This window comes from Gossypium raimondii, chromosome 7 (genome assembly GCF_025698545.1).
Source record: "Gossypium raimondii isolate GPD5lz chromosome 7, ASM2569854v1, whole genome shotgun sequence".
NCBI classification, from domain to species: Eukaryota; Viridiplantae; Streptophyta; class Magnoliopsida; order Malvales; family Malvaceae; genus Gossypium; species Gossypium raimondii.
This window is the reverse complement of record NC_068571.1, coordinates 48,087,165-48,093,433: the sequence shown is the minus strand read 5'-3', so window position 1 is coordinate 48,093,433 and position 6,269 is coordinate 48,087,165. Positions and strand designations below refer to the sequence as shown.

The following is a 6,269-nucleotide window of genomic DNA, read 5'->3' as shown; positions in this document are numbered from 1 at the left end:
GGATTGGCTGGAAAATCTAAAGCAACTGCAGTTAAAAAAAAATTATAAAAAGAGAACAGAATAAGAAATTCAAATTTTAGAGAATTTTTATCAAGACAACTTTGCATGCAAGATTTAGAAACGGAAAAAAAAAACAATTGGAGAATATTACTTCTTTTTTCTTCTTGTTTTAGGAAATGAATCAACTTCGATTTTTATAAAAAAAATTATGAAGAGAAAACTTCAATTTGAACAGCCATTTATGTTGTTTCTTTTCCTTTCCACAAAAAATATATAAACAAAATGCTTTGATTTTCCCACTTTTTCCCCCGAAATTCGCACCTATTGCACCCATTTATTATGTATTTAATATCTAGGCAAGCCAATTATGTCCTCCTTGTTAAGGAAATAGACCGTTTCTGAAAAGAGAAACGAAAAATGCGATCAGCTGGATGCGTTTTTCCTCAATGATTAAATTTAATGATTTTTTGAATGTTGGTCATGTAACGGTAAAAAAATTTAAAATGAGGCAACAGTCTTTCTAATCTCAATTTTCTTAAGTTCTTGTTCTAAATTTTTTGATATTCTCGCTTAAAAATATTAGTTTTTTTAATTATTCTATATTTTATTCGTTTGGATTAAATTTTCACGAATGGAAACATCTCTAATTCGTTTCGACGACAATTACATTTTCGTCGTTCAAGTAGTAATGATAAGACGAAAATTTAATTTCTATTATTTTCGACTAAGTTAAATTTAAAATTTTTTTAATTAAAATATTTTATTTTCATTATACATAGGCGGATAATCGTGTTTTGAAGGCGTTTATACATGATTTGGCAAAGCCTTCGATCACTGAAATTTGTGGTTACTTGCAAGAGGCGGGATTCTTGCATACATTTTGTATGCTCGGGGCTGCAAACTTGATCCTAGACTCATTAGCACGTTGGTGGAAAGTGGAAAGATGGAGATCCGAGACACACTTTTCATATTCCATGCAGCAAGTGTGCAATCACATTGGAGAACGTGGCGTTACAACTTGGTCTATCGGCAGATGGGTCGGTCGTTACGGGAGCAGTGATCGTTCCTGATAAAGAGGATCTTTGCACGGCATTATTGGGGAAGGTGACGAATAAGTTTGATGGTGGTCGAATATCGATTAATTGGTTGGCGAAAAATTTTGATAAGCTTCCTCCACACGCGACCGAGGTAGTCAAAGACAATATGTCTGAGCATTTATCCTTCAGTTAATCGAGAACATTTTAATGCCCGATAAATCTCAAAATTTAGTATACCTAGTAGATTTCAAAGAATACAGACACCTAAATTGGGGATCGGCCGTATTTGGACACATTATACCGGAAGTTGTTTCGGGCCACAAAATTGGATAAGATGTCAATCAGTGGTTGCCTATTTCTGCTGCAGTTGTGGGTCTGGTGGAGGCTACCATTTTTACGTCCCCGAGTGAATGACTCATACATGTTTCTCTTGGTGATAAGGTAAAAATCAGTTATTAATAAATAGTTTGTATGGTAAATGTTTTATTTATTATATGTTTGAACTAACATATCGCTTTTACAAGTGGAACCATGGGCCAAGTTACGTGGGACTACCTACGGAGCTGAAAGATATTAGGATGTAGTTAAATCAGCGCTCGAAAGTTGAGGTTATTTACTTATTCTTTCCAACCTATATTAATTACGCAATAATTTGTAAAATAAATGTACGAAATTTACAATTGTGCCTTTCAATATGAATGGATGCCATATCTTGCATCCCATCGGAAGTGTTGGAAAATTGGGAGATGTAGGATGCGAAGGTGTCATTGATAATGTAGGCGATGGTGGAAATGCACGAATCAAACCAGGTGATACGACAGTTTCGATATCGACAATAAATTCCGTCGACACCATGAAACTTGAAGGAGTTGCCCAATGTGGACATGCAAGGGAAGAACGACGAGGATTGGCGAGAGATTCACAAGGACTAAATCGAGGCTTGGGATCGTAGGATGAAATTTTTACACATCCGCGAACTTCTTTTCTTCGCAGACACGGCGGCCTGTTTGGAGTACTTGTCATGGTTCAGAATCATCGGCAAGCTATTTTTTTTATTAGTGGAGGCGAGGAGAAGACAATTTAGTTAGAAGAGGCAACGGTGATCGCCCCAGCAACAGTGTAAGGCCAAACACGATCTCACGAATAGACTCTACCCGAAGAAGCGTCGCCTATGTCTATGTAATATCCCAATTAGTTAACTCCACTTATTATTGTTCATTTCACTAACCCATTGTTCCTCACCTACATCTTTTTCCTCAATTGCATCTTCTTACTCACATACATCTTCTTCCTCATCTGCGCCTTCATTTTCCCCTTCAAGCAAGGGGTTCGGAATACCCTCGTTAGTCCCCGTCTAAAGGAATAAGTCATTGGTTCTTCTGTAACCTATGCGCCCACCAAAATCGGTATTAGTTTGGTGTTTGGTGTACATCGATGAACCCCCGGTATAAGTGCTTCTAGTTCATGACATTAAACTTGCACTGAAGTTGAGATCGAACACATTGATTGAATGCCGAGCCCAAATATCAAGATTAAGGTTATGTTCATACCCCGACTAGTACTAGCCATCGAATTTTAGATTCATGTCAAATGAACAAGCTTTGTAACAAGCTAATGAACCCACCGCACAACCGTGTAGTAGGACTTTCTACTTCTATTCTGGTTGCAACAGTCACCGTAAAAGTGGCTGAAGATTGGCCAGATCTATCAGCCTCGGCAAACTTGACGTATAACTCCATTACAATATTTCCGCTGAGACATGCAATGATATGACCGTCTCGAGTTGGAGCTCGTCATTCACATCAAATAGGTCATACCTATAGGGGTCAACTGAAGCAAGATATCTATATTTCAACCTTAAAATTCTTCCCAGGGTTGATCCTCAAGCTTTCCTCCTGATTCTAGTTTGTAGCTCATGCAATTGAATGGTACGATCAAACGTCAATTCCACGGACTGTATTACACATTTAACCATCGTAGTAGATAAAAAAATTCACTCTTTGACTCATTTCAATATTGGTCACAAATTAGATTAACTGTACCCAAAAAATAAGTAGATGGTTGTCAAAAAAAAGTACAAACGACTCCAGCAACTCAACAATTCAATTTTTTATATTAATTTGATGCGTGTCTAAGTTATGTAAATTACGTCCCTTTAATAGGAAAATAAGCTAGCGAGAGAGGGAATACGTTCTTCAAAATTTATTTATGAATACACGCATTTGTCAAAAAATGATGATAAAATGAAAAATATTATTTGAAAACACGTTTCTAAAGTTATATTATTTCATCAAAATAGTGCTCCCAATAGTATTCGACGCCTAAAAATGTGTATCAATTATATAGAATTATTCTCTATGGCAACTTCTTTTAACTTTCAGCAGAAAAAAAGGTTAGAGAAAGCATGCCTAACTTCTTTTTCTTCAAAAGTATATGCCCGTCCAATTTTTCAGTAATTTTTAAGCACGTTTTGAATATATTCTGGGAAGACACTAGTCTGTAGCGTGTTTTCGACTGCGGGAAATTTCTACTTTGCAATACATCCCTTCCCCATGCCTATAAAACAAGTCTTCCACTTCATGTTTCATTGTCCCTCAAACATCTTCTCCCACAGCCTCTTCATCCATCCTCTATAAAACACTTCTCGGTGTTAATTTTTTTTTATGTTCGAGGTATTATTGGGTTGTTAATGATGCGATATCGCTCCAAGCTGCTCACATTTCATATATCATGCCGAGATGGAATCATTACTACCAAAGTCTATCCTGGGGAAGTCGAATTCCGAGGTGATCTTTCTTTGTACGGTTACGAGTGGAAAAATACATGGAGGTCTCAATCAACAGTTGTTATGCAGTCATGGATCGAGGTATAATGCGAGAGCCAGTTGATGGTTGTTACGCAGCCATGAGCTCAAACTTTTCAAATACCCGAAAATGTTGCCTTATAAATAACATATAGAAGTTTGAGTGCATAATTATAGGGAAAATTTGCGGGCCTTTCCACTATAATTAGCGTAATTTTTTTTCATTTTTAAGCAGTCGATACTTTTAACCTTTCTTCTTATCCAGAGGCCGACACCGTTGTGGACGCAAGGGGACTCTTAGGCGGGGAGCAGTTGTTTAAGTGGAGTAAAGGTGATACTCTTTTTGGGCTGACAATAGTTGTCGTTATTAAACAACTCATTAATAACTACAACCACTACTGCGTCGACCTGAGTTTGACCTTTACTTCCATCGAAACATCCGCTCTCCCCTTGAGAGTCCTTTTGTGTCCACCTCGGTGTCAACCTTCGGAAAAAATGAAAAGTTAAAGATACCAGCTGCATAGAAATAGAGAAAAAAAATTACATTGCTTACACCGAAAATCCATCATTTTTCCTTATGATTATGACTTTAATCTTATGTATGGTATATATAAGGCATCATTTGTGATGTATCCAAAAAGCTTGAACTCGTGACTGCATAATATCATCAACTGGACCCCAGTTATACTCGAATCCATAACTGTATCACGACTGCCGACTGGGACCTCGACTTAGACTTCAACCCCTAATCTTATCAAGCACAATCACCCCAAAACCAGATTTCCCCAAAATGGGTTTTTGATGTAATGGTCCTATCCCGTTACGACATATGAAATGTATGTGTTATGAGATGCGTTATCACATCCTCGACTCCTCAAAACTACATTTGAAATTCCCCGATTTTAGTAAAAAACTAAGCTTTTTTTAAAAAAAAAACCCTAAACCTAAAAATATTAAAAACCTTAACATTAGGAAAGAGAGACGAAAAGCGTTTCCGTTTCTCTCCAAAATGACATATTTCCTTAAATTAAAAAAACGACTTATAAGCCTAATTAAAAATTAGCATATATGGTTAATTTAGCCTAATATCTTTGGGTAGTTTTCACACCTTCATTATTTATTTGTGTTATAAAATAAAAATTTGGAGTTAAACCTATAAAATTTACTTTTTTATTTATTTTAAAATTTTAATTTTTATTTTTAAATTTTAAATTTTAAATCCAATTATTTCTATTTACAATTTTTCTATCAGTTTAACCAGTGTAACATTTTAAAATTAAAAGAAACAATAATAGTTATGTAACAATGAGAAGTTTTTTTTTCTTAAAGGCAATTATTCAATAAGGGCTTTTAGACTTTTTAATTACTCAATTTTCCTTTTCAAGTTCCACCTAGGTGTTTTTTCAAGATTTCATCTTGTTTTTCAAGATTCCTTATATTCTTTTTTCATTTAATACCATAATAAACATTTAAACTTTAAATATTATTCTTATTTAATTATAATATATTTTTAAATTTTTATTTATTAAATATATTTATAATTTTACAAAAATAATTATATATATTATATTATTTATTTTTAATATAATTATTCTTTTTATAATTATTTTTTAATTCATAAAATTCTAACCACCTAATTTTTTTCTTAAAACAATTATTTATCCAAACAAATCAATTATAATTGCTAGCATTTTGATTTGGTGAAATTTAAAATGCTAACTGTACAAGCCCAACTATGCCCGGGCCCACATAATAAACCAAAGCAGAAAAAATAAACAGTCCAACACTAGCAGGCCCAATACAGTGGCCCAAAAATCTAAAACCTAATGTCACAGCCCAATACAAGTCCAAAGCTTAACCAACTAAGCAGAAACCCTAGACCTTTGCTTCAGCCGCCATAGCAGCCCTGCGCACTGCCCCCTCCGCAATAGTAGCCGCCATTCGCGCGAGTTGCGCCTCTACGCGTGCAACCCCTCTTCTCCGTGCCATTCGCTCCACGCCACACCTGCAGCAACAAACGGAAACAAGCAACAACGAAATAATAGGAATAATAGAAAATATTTTTTTTATTATTTTGTATCTTTATTTTTTATTTTCGGTTATAAAAACCGATGGAAAAATCTGTAAAGGGGGGACTCAATATCAACAAGCAGAGATCTTGAGAATATAAAGAGGGATTTAAGGTTGAAACATCTTTTTTTTCTTTTTGGCTTTGTTGTTTCGATTTATTTTCTCAAAATATACAACAAATAATAAAAAAGAAAGAGGGAGAAAGAAAGGATCTTACCTGGGGCTGTCACGGTGTCCCCTCTCCGTCGCAATCGGAGGCCGGGGCATCGTCGGAGGCCAAGGGACGGCCTTGACTGAGAGTGGCGGCAGAGAAAACAAAGAAAACCCTGGTTAGGGTTTGTTTTTTTAAAAAAGAAAGC

The 6,269-nt window shown here is 35.4% G+C and overlaps 1 long non-coding RNA gene across 1 annotated transcript; it reads right to left on the bottom strand.

Moving 5' to 3' along the window:
- Positions 1-5,494: 5,494 nt before the first annotated feature.
- LOC105785899 (uncharacterized) lies at positions 5,495-6,269 on the bottom strand. The gene is made up of 2 exons (XR_001131246.2): positions 6,128-6,269; positions 5,495-5,845 (listed from the first exon to the last, which is right to left on the bottom strand). It is a non-coding gene; the product is annotated as an uncharacterized LOC105785899 (long non-coding RNA).